Source organism: Empidonax traillii, unplaced genomic scaffold (assembly GCF_003031625.1).
Source record: "Empidonax traillii isolate 1590-97213 ecotype Southwest subspecies unplaced genomic scaffold, ASM303162v1 scaffold1176:size335168, whole genome shotgun sequence".
Classification (NCBI taxonomy): Eukaryota; Metazoa; Chordata; class Aves; order Passeriformes; family Tyrannidae; genus Empidonax; species Empidonax traillii.
Window position 1 is genome coordinate 74755 of NW_020956369.1, and position 14088 is coordinate 88842.

The 14088-nt window shown below is 45.7% G+C and overlaps 1 long non-coding RNA gene across 1 annotated transcript; it reads right to left on the reverse strand.

Annotated features, from left to right (window-relative positions):
• Positions 1–372: 372 nt before the first annotated feature.
• LOC114069068 lies at positions 373–13205 on the reverse strand. Its single transcript, XR_003573716.1, has 3 exons — positions 12244–13205; positions 8588–8594; positions 373–384 (listed from the first exon to the last, which is right to left on the reverse strand). It is a non-coding gene; the product is annotated as an uncharacterized LOC114069068 (long non-coding RNA).
• Positions 13206–14088: the final 883 nt, after the last annotated feature.

Genomic DNA, 14088 nt, shown 5'->3' on the forward strand with positions numbered 1-14088 from the left:
ACTAAATGTAAGAGTCAGGAACGAGACAATTCTGTGGCCCGTGACACATGGACTGTACAGGGTCCCATCCATTTCCAGCCAAGGGCATCACAGGATCCCTGTCTGGAGTGCAGTCCTGCACAGAGCTGAAGTCACCTCTGCTGACCGAAGAGCGTGGTGGTTCCAGTGATGCTTGCAGGGCAGGTACTGGGGAGAAGCGAGGCCCTTTGCAAGCTCCTGTTTGGGTGAGTTTGTGCACGGGTGAAGCTCTGGGGTGCTGTGGGGGCAGCCAGCAGGCGCTGCTGCCTCAGCTCACTCAGAGTGGGTGTGCAGGTGTTACTGGGCCAGTGGCAGGGCACAGTCCTGAGCCTGGCAGTGGCAGGTTGCACAGGCTGTGCTCTTCCCCTGCGCACACTGGGATGGGCTTGCAGAGTCAGTGCTGGAGTATCGATACCTGTGCGATGCCTACCGTTGCAAAACAGGCGATTGCACCGCGCCACATCTTTTGGATGAATAATCCACAATATTCCTTTACCCAAAGGGGCCCGTCTTGAGGTCTTTTACCTAGCTTAGATTCCCACCGACACCCAACCAAGAGTTGAGGCAACTATGTTTGGAAACTTTACAAAGAAAACATATGTATCCAGTTTACTCAACATGGTGTCTGAAGAAACGTTAGAAGGTGCCCAAGATGCAAATGTTTGTTTATGAAACACTCGGGAGAATTTCACAATGGCATATAAGAGCAACCTAATTTTCCATTTGAACCCTTGTACATCAGATATGTGCCATGTGGATATCCACTCAGCACCTGCCCTGTCATCTTATTCCCACTGGCTGCTGCGTCACGAGGTTAGCGTGACAGCAGAGTTTCTTAGCCTGCAGCACCATGACTGCCCCGTGCTAATTCAGGTGTGGGCTCCTGAGAAAGGTGTCTCACTGGTTGCACTGCCCCAGCTGTGTTCAGCACCTGTGCTGGTGGGATGGAGTGGAGAACACGGGGTAACTAATATATTGGGTTGATGTTTATGTGGATCCGTTCCCAGATCTGGCTACCAGTGCAGTCACACAGGGATTAGTGCTTGCACAAGGTAGGAGATAACACAGTCAAACCTACCCCTTGCAGCAGCAACCCTCAGTGCAGCTTGAAGCTCCATGTTGGTGTGGTCTTTTTTTACTTTTCACTATAGTTTGAGTTGTAAGGACCCACAAGAATCATCGAATCCAGCTCTCAAGTGAATGGCCCATACAGGGGACCCACAACCTTGGTGGTATTGACACCATGCTCTAACCAACTGAACTCATCTCAGGGCTGATGTTGGCTCAGTGTTAGTTCAGTACAGTGTGAAGAACTAGATTCTGGCACTGTGAATGCATGCAGGCTTCCTGAGGTACCAAGAGGTGGATTTCACTCCAATGATAAGATCTTCATCAGTGTGACTTACCATGACGTGTCCAAAGATGGCTTTCTCACTCCACCCTCTTTCACCTGCTGCCAAGCCCAGGGTAATGACCAAAGACTGGGAAGCAATTGTCCTCAAATTACATATAAATTCTCATGTTTCTTTGCCATACTGTCGGAGGACTACTTCTTTGTTTATCTCAGTTCTTTTTCAGACTGTGGATCTAATTGCAAAACTATGATACAGCACTTCAGCCTGTATTGCAGAGCTTCCGGGGCCACGTGGAGCTGCAAACTTTCACTTCACGCCAATGTACTGCTCTCCAGTGGGTGAACTTTCTAAACTCAATGTTCTGAAAGCATGGAGGTATTTTGAAATAACCCCCCAGTGGATAAAAATAATCCTCTAGTATTTTACTCCCAGTTAACCATTTGATGAAAGAAAGTGTAGAGTTGGGCAGTAAAGCTGAAAGTCCAGTTAGTCTCAGTGGTACTATTCACAAATTAGCTCCTCTTCTGTGTTAATGAATCAGAGTCTGCCCCTGAGTAAATAATCTCTGAGTTCAACATCCACGAACAGGGAATACACAGAAAAGAGCCGTAATTACTACACAGTCAGGGATCAAGGGAAGTGAACAGTTTGTGGTAGTGGACTTTGTAAGTACTGAACCACAGCTAAAGTCCTAAGCTTGTGGATGCAGACAAGGCAGGAGTTCATATATCTTGCGGGTCACCTCATCTTTTTTAGCTTCAGGTTGAGAAATAGCCTTTTCCCCTGTACCATCCCCCTTTTCTGGCTCAGCCGCTGTTTAATGATTCAAAGCAAAGCTGAAAGGGGCTCCCACCAAAGCTGAGAGAGCCCTTCCTCCAGTGTCTGTGGGGTAGCAGGTATGTCCCTCAGTTACAGGAGGGAATGGAACCTGTTTCCCTTCCACACTGCCGTTCTGAGTGGATGCTCTGGCCCCTGAGCTGTTGGTGAAGGTGGGGGCTGAAGGCAACAGTCTTGGCAGAGGAAGGTGACCACGTTCTGTGAGGAGACCATTCTGTTTGCAGGAAGCACCGAGGTTGTTTACTTGCTTGAGTGGTGTGGGAAGGTGGAAGCAGTTCCTGCTGCGCAGATCTGGCCTTGCCAGGCACACTGGCATGGGGCATTCACACCAAAAGCTGCTGGGGCTCCAATGCTTATTGCCTTTTGTATCTCCGGGCAGTGAGTTCTGTCAAACATGTTGCTGGAGTAAGTTTTGCTGGATCAAGCAGAATTTCCCGGTCCTAATAAAATGAAAGCATCAAATAAAACCATCAAATTCAGTCCTGATCCAGCTCCTAATCAGATAAATTCATCATCAGCTTACTATGCAAATGTATATCTCAGATAGTGGCAAAACTGTGTGGGCATCTGAGAAATTGGTACAAATGGTGGAATTCCAGTTCTAGATCCCATTATGGGCAGAAGGCTAAGCTCCCTTCTTTTTGACCTGACTGATGTTTGCTAATGACAGCTTGAGGCTTGGTGGTGTTTCAGTAGCATTTGAAAATTCATATGTATTTTTAAAACTCTTATATGAGGTGCCAAGGATTCTTTTCTGGGGACATACTGTTGTCTTGCTGACTTGAGCAGGAGTTTAAACATGAATACACTTTTGAAGGAGCAGATCCTGAACTGGCATGGTAAGTGCAGGTAGGTGTTTCATTAAGCCTTGCCAATGCTTATCCACTCTGGCTTTCAGTGAACTGGGAACCTGGGGTGGGAACCTCCTGAGAGTGAGTTTTCCTTGGACCGCTCCGGTGCTCTTGGATTCCAGTGGAACCTGAAAATGTTAGAAGCTGAACTGATCCTCTTGCTCTGGAATGACTCAGGGGTTTGTTTTGATAAGCTGGTAGTAGGAGGTGAAGATGAAAAAAGAGTCACAAGGGACGTGGTGAGAAATTAGTTCTGTAAAGGTGACTGAGTCCTTTTTTTCTCCATCAGTTTGCTGCCCTTTATATTTGCATAACTTGTTGCAAAATCTTTCTGACAAGTCTTCTGTTTGGTGGGGAGGGCAGAACTGTGGAAGTGCTTTCTTGGGCTCCTAATTCCCCTAGCTGTCCTGGTGTTGATATGACACCTGATGTCCCAGAGCAGCATGACAGTTAAGATCAGCATTCACCAGCAGAGTGAAGATTTTATTTCCTATTCTAATCAAATGTGGTATCGCTGATATCTGATGACAATTGTTGTCTTTTTAACGATCCCCTCTGCGTAGAGCCTTGAACATTCACTTATAGTTGCATTCCTGGAATCATTTATTCTCTGCACAGAGATGCAACAAGATGTTTGCTCCAGTTAAGCCAAGACTGAATTGTGCCCCAAGGAACCAGCCAGCCAGCTACTGAATCTTTATCAAACTGACACAGAAAACCCTCATCCCTGGTAGGCAGATCAAATACCTCTCCCAGGAACATGATCTTCTTTCAGCCTTTGGAGCATCACAGTGTAAAGTGAAGCACCCACTGGCTTTCTGGCTGGGCACAGAGGGAGAGAAGCCTGCAGCCCATCACCTCTGCCCCCACCAGCTGTGGCAGAGTGGCTGTGCTGCAGGTTCCAGGCAGCGTGGGGATGTATTTGGACAGCTGAGGAACATGAGCAAGGGGAAGAAAAAAGGGCTGTCTCCAGGCAAACATGTCCTGATTTATGACAGAACTATATTTATGTTAGTCGTAACCACATTATTCAATATAATTGGGGTCAAGAATTGAATGAGTCTAAAAGAATGCAAAAAATAGTTTCAAAATTCCTATTATAAATAAAGACCTGGTTTGGAGGTTTTGTGAGAACTCCAGAAGCTGAAAGGGTAGCAAACCCCCAGTGTTTTCCAAAAGACAATGCCAGAAAAACCACATGAAAATTTCTCTCAGTGGAGACAGACTGCATTCAATTTATTTTTTATTTTTTGGTTCTTGTCAGTCTCTCTTGCTGCCCTCACTGTCGTTTTATTTTCACGGTGTTTCTGTGCAGGCTGACCGGTTGAGCACTGGTGAATTCTATCACCAGTCAAGAGCAGGGACCTGCTGTTTGTAGCTGCCAGGAGTCCATTTCCCTCCCCTCAGCGTGTCCCAAGGTGTCAGCAGCTGTCAGTCCAACAAAGCCATTGCAGTCCCCTCCACTCTTCTGCTGCATTTGTTAGGTTTTCTTCTGGGAGATGTGTGTATTTCCCCCAGCTGCATTTTGGAAGGCTGTCCCTGGGCTGAAGCACTGTGCCCTGCTCTCCTTTACATTTTTGTGCTGCCTGAGAGCAACATCTGTTTGAAGAGTTTCTCCTATTTGCCTCATTTTTTGCATCTTGCTTCTTTGCTTATGCTCTTGCCTGGTAGGACAATACCTAGCTCATAGTACCTCGTCACAACTTTTAAGACATGAATTTTACCATGTCTGGCTCTGTCTAAAAGGATATTATTCCCATCAGTGAGAGCTCTCCTGACTATTGCTTCTCTTCACATTTTCAAGTGAATATGAAGTTTCCCCCCTGCTCCGAATCTTCTCTTTCTGCCTGCTCTCGTCTTCTTCTTCCATGGTATCCTGAGAAACACTGAAAATAGTTCTCTGCAATCGACTTTTTATGGCTGTGTTGCCATAATTAAAGAACTTGTCTTCATTTTGACAGAAAAAAAAAAAAATCACAATGTGACTTGTAAGCTGTAGCAATGCAGACATTTTCTATTACAGTTAACCTTTGCTCTTCAGTTAAAACTGTTATCTCAGACCCAAGCCAAGGGTCATAGATAAAACCTCCCTAGGTTTTTTTCCACCTCTTGAGCTGAGTTGCATCAGTGAACCATTAACTTAGTAGATTATTTACTATTTACTTTTATGGAAGAAATGCATACTGTACTTTTTCTGCATTGCTTGGGTTTGATTTATGTATGGCTCCAGTTCTGTAGGTTCCTCACAGAGGCAGGGCCTTCATACCACAGCAAAGTAAACAGGCAACAGAAACTTGCCTCAACAGTAGTCAAAACTTCGGGAAAACCACATACTTTTGTCCTCATATCTTTTCTGTTTAACATGCACCACGAAGAGTCTTGATTTGCACTAGGGAAAAACTAATTACAGCAGTGTCAGATAAATGTTAACCTCAAGTCAAACTGCAAAGGCCAGGATCTGAGCTGTGCCTGGATCCTCAGGGGGGCTGCAGCCAATTAATTATAGCTCCCTGATCTGAGGACAGGTTATGAGCTGGCCCCAGCACTGATCAGAGCAATATTAGAGAAGGGATTTCAGCATCTTGGGGGGCTGCTCTGTCAGAATCAGTTGCCAGTGGCCACTGGGGCATGTCAAGGCACGGCTTGTGTTGCACTGCACCCCTCTGTGCCCTTGCTGTGGTCTTGCAGGGGGCTGCCGGAACCAGTTGCAGCAACTTTCTGGCAGGAGAAAACACTCGGGCTGAAAACAAGGGAGTTCTTTCAGAGGGGGCAGCAAATGGAAGTGTGGAGGCCATGGGCTGACTAAATCCTCCTCCTAAATCCATTGGGCAGCTGGGCAGGAAGAGATAACACAACCAGGGACATCCTGCAACCAGCAGCAACCAGCTCTGCTGCTCCCCGGCTACCAAATGGAGCCTTCCTGGCACGATGATTTTCCACTTCCTCCCAGTCTCACCAGCCCATCTTTGAGAGTCAGATTTTACAGCAATTTTTGGGGGGTTGGACTTCCCTATTTCTTCTCCTGCGCACTCCTCTTTGCTGTTGCCAAATGTTATCTCCCCTCCCAGCATGCTGGAGCTCCCCAGAGCAAAGGGAGTGGAGTGTGAGGAAACCAAGGGATTTGTCTGACTCAGTTTCATTTGGTCTCTTAATCAATTGAGAAACAAATGTGATGTCCCCCTCCACTCCCTTTGGACTGGGCCTGTGCATTTAGGTCAGGCATCTGGAACTGGAATTTCCAATGGTTGGGAAAGAGCTTAATCCTTCAGAGGAGATTTGCAGGGAGGTGTGGAATAACAGGGATAGGTTCCCAAAGCCCTTATAGGAGCCAGAGAGGGGTGATTCACATGGGTCTGCTAGTGGCCTTCTACAGACACCTTTCAGAGGAGGCCAGAGCTCCTGGAGGAGGGTAGTACAAGCCAGCTGTGGATGCTTTTATGATGTTTACATTGACTTCAGCTGATTTCTTGACAAAGCAGGGCTTACTGCTGCTTGCTTTCTTTACTGTGGAGAGTGATAGTCTTAATCTCTTGACAAGCAAGTTTAGTTCTGCACAGCACTGCTGCTTTGCTAATGGGCACAGCTGGGTCTGACAGTGGCAGGAGGGCAGGAGAGCAGGAGCTTGACTGAACTGCTCATGGTCTGATGATGCTGCAGAGGCTCTGCACGCTCTGAGCACCCCAAAGGACTTCTGACTGCTCTTAGAAGCAGGTTCCCTGTGGCAGTGGACTAGTCTGGGGACAAAATTGCTAGCTGCTATCTTGATAAATCTACCATACCAAAAGGGGCTCAATTTCTGGGGGCAGAGGGGAAAGAGAGGACAAACAGAGAAGATGTTGGGATCTCACTGTTTTCCCCTCACACAGAGCTGCCCTAAGCACAAGCTGCTGTGCATTGTGCAGCACTGTTCAGCTTGAGGCTAGGTTGTCCAACCATGTCAGGTTGGACAGGGCTGCCACTGCTCTGCCTTAAGCACCAGGTTAACCACAGAACCCAGGAGCTGGTGGCAAGCTAAACGGGGGCTGTTTTCCTTCCAGCTCCCACGAGTACACCACTCTCTCGGATACAGGTCCAAGATTTCACACCTCTCAATGTGATGTTGTCTTGACCCCTGGCTTTTGACTAGATGCTGCTGCCCAGACCAGTCAGCAGCTGAGTAGCTCATGCCCTGACACCCTACAAACCTTCTGGTACCCATTAAGGGCTCAGGGCACGCAGAGCCCATGTCTCTCATCCTGCATGTTCAGGACATGTGCAAGCACAGACAAGACACTCCTTTCTATGTCTAAGACACCTGCAACCTGTTTCACCCTTTCCAGGCTCCCTTCCAGCAGCCCCAGTCCTCCCCACACGCTCTGTACCATCTGCCACTCTTGGCACTGCCTAAATGCAGTGCAGTCCTTGATGCTCTTTCCAGACAGCTCAAGAAATTTGAATGGCAGTCCAGTCTGAGGCTAACTCAGAGTACTGGGTGTATTTCCTTTGCCCACCTTCTCCAAAGGAGTGTATCAATAATCTGCACCTGTATGGGAGAGGATACTGTGCTCCCAAATCAGAGCCCCCTTTGCCCAGCCTGAGATGTTGTGGTAGGTGAGGCAGAGGAAGGAGGCTGAGAAGGGAAACAAAACCTCTTTGAGTGCATAAGATCCTCATTCAAGTCAAACTCAAAAGTCCAATTTGTTGCATGGATGTAACACCCTTCTCTTTTCTCTGTCCCAGCATAGACACCCTTCACTCAGTACAGCCCAAATCAATGAATCTGAATCCAGTTGGGTACCACAGCAGATCACGTTGGGTGAATTTTAAGCCGTCACCGAATTGCTTTAAACTCATTTTAATGAGACCGGTGTGACTTTGTGAGTGGTTGATGCTTTTCAGTCCCAGCTGTGATGTGGTTCTGTGCTTCAGCCCTGACCTGCTCTAGCTGTGCTTGCTGCCCCTTCCAAAAGACTACAAACATCTACAAAAAACATCCTGCAGATGTAGGGCTGTGCAGTGCAGAATGGTGAGGTGGCAGGGGAAACAGTTCAGTCCAATCCTTCATGCTCACGGTGTTGTTCATGATCAGATAACAATCTGCTTGTGTTTTTCCAAAGGAATGAAGCTATAATTTTCCTCTGCATGACTTTAGCTCTGAAGAGGAGTTTGTTTTGCCCCTTATTACAATAGGCAATTGCAGGGTTGAGCAAGACGATGAAAGCGTTGAGGTTAAGTAAGGTCAGGAAGAGAAAGCCTGTGTGGCCTCAAGTGTCCTTAACAGGTGGATTTTAAGCACCTTTTTCCTTCTCTGGAAGACACAAGTAATTCAATTCTGATTTTCTCACGGCTTAAAGCTTCCATTATTATGGTTCTATATTTTCTTCTGCTCTGTGCCTCAGTGTGGGCATTATTTTTGGCTGCTTATTGCTCCCCCCTGTAAATGTAGAGTGGCATGGAAAGATCTTCAGCTGCAGGACAGGACTGAGAGATATAGGAAAAGTAACACCTGTATTTCTAGCCCTGTTCATGGTAGTACTGTCCTCTGACAGCTCAGCTCCCCAGGGTGCACATGTGAGAAGTCCTACTCCAGGCTATGTTTTGGGAAGAAGGCAAACTAGTCTTTGGGTCATTCTTCCCATGCAGGATTTGTGGCGTGGCCTAAATTTTTTTTCCATAACTTTTCTTCTAGAATTTCATAAAGGGAAAACATTGTTTGTCAGGAAATTAGATGTTTCGTGTTGACCCTCACCTCCCACGGAGGATTTGGCTGATTGTATTAATTGCTCAAACTCTGCAGGAAGGAAACTTTGGCTGTGTAGGATGAACAAGCAAAGTCATGCTCTTTCAAGCATTATTGTATTCACTGGCATTCAAAAGAGCGAGAATGGAAATCTGTATTGAAAATGCAGAGAATAAAACTCTGAACACAGTATTTTTCTTCTCTGGGTTTAGATCTACTGTCATTCGTAATGTAGCAGTTCTAATGAAGTCAGTAGATTCTGCCCTACAGGAAAAAACACATGGAGAGCAGGATTTGCACAGAAGCCAGTCCTCTGTAGTGTTTGCTTTAGTGATCTCTCTCCTTGTCACAGCTGGGAGCAGTGCACATCACCCTTCAAATCCCTACTCTCCTAAAACAAATGTTGTTCTACCTGCTGAAGGCAAGGGTTTCCAGCGGTTCTAAGTGTTCCCCCCTCCACTGCAGTTTCTGTAGGATTTCCTCTGCACAAACTTTATCCTTTCCAAGTTCACTGTTTCTCTTGGTCACTCCCTGTCTGTGCTTAAAAACAGTTTCACTTACTCATTGCTCAATCAATGCTATTCTTACATTCTTTTATTTTTGGAGCTGGAACTTTGGACCTGTAAGACGGCCCTGAGCAGTGGCCCTCGCTAAGAAGCAGTGAGCTCCAAGGTCCTTGGAAATGGAGAGAGATTGGGGTGACCCCTCTTCTGTTTGCTCTCCCTGCCAGAGCTTGCAATGAGCAAGCTCTCCCATGCCCAAAAACCAGGTTTTGGTCAGGTGTTCAAGGCTGAGCACCAGCACTAGAGCCGAGCCAGATACCACCTGAAAACGTTTTCCTGGATTTTTCAGAGCACAGGTATGTTTTCCTATTTGCTTCCATTTTCCCTAGGCTTGGCAAAAAGGCAGATAGTGATTGCACATAAACAGGGTAGTGGGGAGCCTCAGAGTGGCTGAGTAAAGGACACCCAGTGTCAGCTCCTGCAGAGGGGGGATGTGTGCAGGGCAAGGCTGGAATGCAGAAGTCCCATTGCGTGTGTGTGGTGTGAATCCAGCACGCAGGACGGGCATGAATGAAGAGCATGCTCTCCTCTGCACGCCTGCTGGTGCTCCCAGGCCCAGGGGTTACATTTTAAAATGGCTAATGATGTTTTCTCTTTTATTTTGGTATGAATAAGGAAGTGGGGTGCACAGCCATCTTTACAGTCAGCCGTTTTCAGTTCCCCTTTTCCTCTTGTCCTCCCCTGGACACGAGAACTCCTGTGAGTGCATGCAGCTCGGAGGCAATCCATGGTCACTTCAGAAATCATATGAGTCATTTGGTTGACCAGATTTTACTGGAAGACACTGTTCTGATTTCAGTAACAGAAGTATGCAAATAATAGAAATAATACAGATTTTAAATGCTAGCTTTTAAGTTTAACAGAAGGATCCACTTTTTTGTTATTACTTTCATATAATACTTCCAAGGAACTCTTTGCAGTTCCTTTATTTTCACATTTTACTGCAAATTTGTTGCTATATCTCTGGTGCTACATTTGAAATCAGCATCTTAGACAACGGTAGGATTACATCAATTACAGTAGAGAAAAAATCATGACTCCAGATGTGGTGGTGAAGGGTAGAGCAGGAAATAGTGCTGAAAGATAAGCTGCACTACAGCTGGTGCAGCAAGAAAACTGCTCAGTTACAGAATGGTTGGAAATAGTGATTAGTAAACTTTTTTTCAGTGATTGAAACTTCTTCACTGCTGGTTTAGAGCTGGAGTAATAAACCCTCGTATGGGGAATGGCTTTGCACAGGGCAGGTTGTGCCCCATTTTAGTGGGGTCTACATAGCAGATGTTTATCCTACACTACTGACATTAAGAGCAATCTGCCTTTAGGATACAGGCCAATGACCCTTCATTTAAAGTCAAAGGTCCCAGGCAGGAGAAGGGAACAGGAGATGACGAAGAATGACTGATGTTTGACTTGAGTTCCAGGGAATTCAGCTGCATTAGCATAATGCTTCCTTTGAGGGAAACTGTGTACCACCTTTGTACTGTGTTGGACTTCCCAGCATCATCCACTTGCACTGGATGAGGTTATTCTCCTGCTCACCTCCTAGTAGCATTACTGTATTGCTAATAGCATGGATTATTTGGTTCATTTACTAGGGGGACAGACTTTTTAAAGCTCAAAATCAGAGATCCAAACCGAGTGAATAAACCACCTGGCCTTTCTTCAGGAGACTGCATGAATAATCAATGATGTTAATCATGCTGAAGAATTAGATTGCTTTGTTCCAGGGGTATAAAGATTCCTTATTATCGCAGCAAGGTGGTTTTATAATGTCTTTATCAGCACTCAGAATTACATGAATCGTTTTTGCCCTGCATGGTGAGTGTACCTGCCTGTGGGAGCTGTCTCAGCGTTGTGACTACTGAACGTCCTGATGACTTTTGCTTGTTAAAGTGTGTTCAGGGTAGTTTTGTGACAGTTCTCAGCTTCTGGTAAGTCTGGGCTCACTTCACCAGAGCTGAGTTAAATTGAGTCCTGGCCATTTTTTTTCTCTGTATGTGTGTTGTAACAATCTCTTCCTCCTCCCCCCTGTCATCTCTCCTCACAGCCCGTGACCGCTGGCCTCGGCTGCTCCACAGCTCGATGGCTGGCTGGGTGCAACAGCACCCTGAGGAACCATGGCAAAGCTGAGAAGAGACAAACCAGGTTTACTTGATGAGTTTCTAACTTTAAGGTAGTTTAGGTCAAACGCAATTAAGAAAACCCAAGCTATTGCCAGGACAAATCATGCAGAAGATAGTTCTGTCACCAAAACAATTTGCCAGGTTCTGGTCATTTTTTTTTGGTGACAAAACGAGGCCTGTCAGCTTCTGACTAAATTGGCAATAATGAACAAATAACCCAAGGGCTGAGCATGGCTATATGGTGTCTATCACGAGGACAGAAAGCACATTTTTTCTTGAAAATGTTTTATTTGGATTTTTGACATTTTACATGGATATTCCTCATCAATCTGGATTCGAAATTTTCTCTTAAGAGACCCAAATTAGCGGGGCACCTCAAAAAGGCACTTGTTAACTTTCACAGGTTCTTAGTATTCTCAAAGGAGTAGCCACTTATAAACAGGACCTACACAAATGGAGTACAGACCAGTGTTTAAAGATGCAGTGGTTATATTTCCATAGATTATGCAACCCTTTCAAATCTATAGAAGGCCCACGTTCATTAACAATTGCTGACTGAAGTCAAACAACCCCAGCAGACCAAACTGCGGATGCCAGAAGTCAAACCACACTCAGACTTGCGAACAGTAAGTACAATACATAGAGAGGGATTTTGAAATGCTGTTTTAGTCAACTTTTCACAGCAGTGAAAATGATGTAACCATTTAAGGAGTTTGAGGTACAGTATGTCAGTTGCTGAAATGCTTTAAAAATAAACCACAGCACACTCGTTTTCACAGAGTGGGAAATCCAAGTGCAGAAAAGTGAAATGACTTGGCTGGGGAAGCACAGTAGCCTCTAGCAGGTCAGACCATGTCCCAGTTGTCCAAGGCCCAGTGCTGGTGTTAATCAGCGAGGCCTGCTGCTCTCTGGGCAGCATTATGTCTCGGATAATAATTGCAGCCTGCTGTCGTTCCTCTGCTTTTTCTCAGCTGGGAGGGCTGCAAGAACTCGCTGTTTTGCTCGCTAGGTGACAGTTTTCCTTACTTCTCACTAGGAGAGATGAGTTACCAGAAGTGCCCTACGGAGAGAACAGTACTTGTTGCTGGGAAGTTACACGTTCAAGTGCCCAAGCCCAAAACCACAATGTACTATTTGCTTTAGACAGTCAGGCGATAACACATTTTTTTTCTGTTGTAAGCTGTTAAAAATAAAACAAGGACGCAGAAAATAAAATATTAGAACAGAAGGAGAGCCCTGAGTTTCCACATAGCTAGAACAGCAGGGTGGCAGCCCTCGGAGCTGAACAGAAGTGTAATTCAGGGGTTGATTTATTTTTGCCCGGATTTAAAGAAATCATGACACAACCTTTTGAAAACTGGCTTTTAAATCAGCCTTGTGCCGGTCACCTCTTCTCTGGGTGCTGACAGTGACTAGGAACAGCAATACAAAACTATATCTACTTGCCTTATGTCTCCTGTTTACCACCTTACCAACTTTTGGCCAGGTTGAAAGCTGAGCTTACAGTGGGAGTCATATAGTTGGGCTTAATCTGCAAGATCTCCAAGGCAGGGGTGCTGAGTTCACTGTAATTCAAATGAAGTAGGGTGGGTAAGAGCAACTGGTGGTGAGCCATGTGTATTATGGCACATTTTATGTGACATTTACCATCCTGGACAATGATATACTAAAAGCACTGATTCCTTCAGCTAAAATTTGGTGATCCAAGCAGCTGCTGAGAAAGACTTGTGCCATCTGTGTGCTAGAAACAGTGTAGGAAAGATGGACAGTGGGAATGGACATAAAAGATACATTTTCCCTATGATTGAAACAGCTACTCTCTGAGTATTGTAAAATAAATCACGTCTAGTGCTGGTTCCCAATAAGAATGTAACACAGCAGAAGATTGTCAGTGATTTGAAACAGGAATGATTGTCACTAATCAGCATAAAACCTGTCCCCTCAGAATAACAGCTATGGCCTGTAGGTACTGTTTGTTTTGCGTATTAGAAGTTACCTCCTCCTTGCAGGGTTTATATGAACACCTTTCCAGGGCAAGGGACTGAAAAGCATCCCTTTCCAAACCAGGTTTATCAGGGGTCTCATGCTGCTCGAGCAGATGGAAACCACCACAGCCACCACCACTCCTGCCCTGCAGGGTCTGTGCAGGGACAGGGATTACTGACTGCTGTCACCGCAACTCACACGTGGCCAGGAGGGCAGATGCTGCAGCCCAGCAGGTGCAGGAGATTCCAGGACGTGTTATCTCTGGCCACAGACTGTCCTGCTTCCAGGAACGCTCTTCTGATGGAGGAGATAAGAGCCTGCCAGCAACTTCTCCTTGTGTAAAGGAGTTGGCAGCAGCGTCTTCATCAAAATGGCTTTGTAGTTGCATTAGTTTCTAAGAAATGCAGACAGAGATATAGATACAGCTGCATGTCATATCCTATCTTTTTTACATATTCTTGTTAGGTAATTGTGTCATATTTGCAGTGTAAATAGTAAATTGAATGTACTATGAAATGGTACCCAAATAAATCAGTCCAGCAGATGCACATGAGCAAACATGCTGAATCCAGTAACTTACTAGCGGGTGTGAAGGTGGTTACTTTTTCTCAGGGCTGAAAGGATCACTTCCAGCAT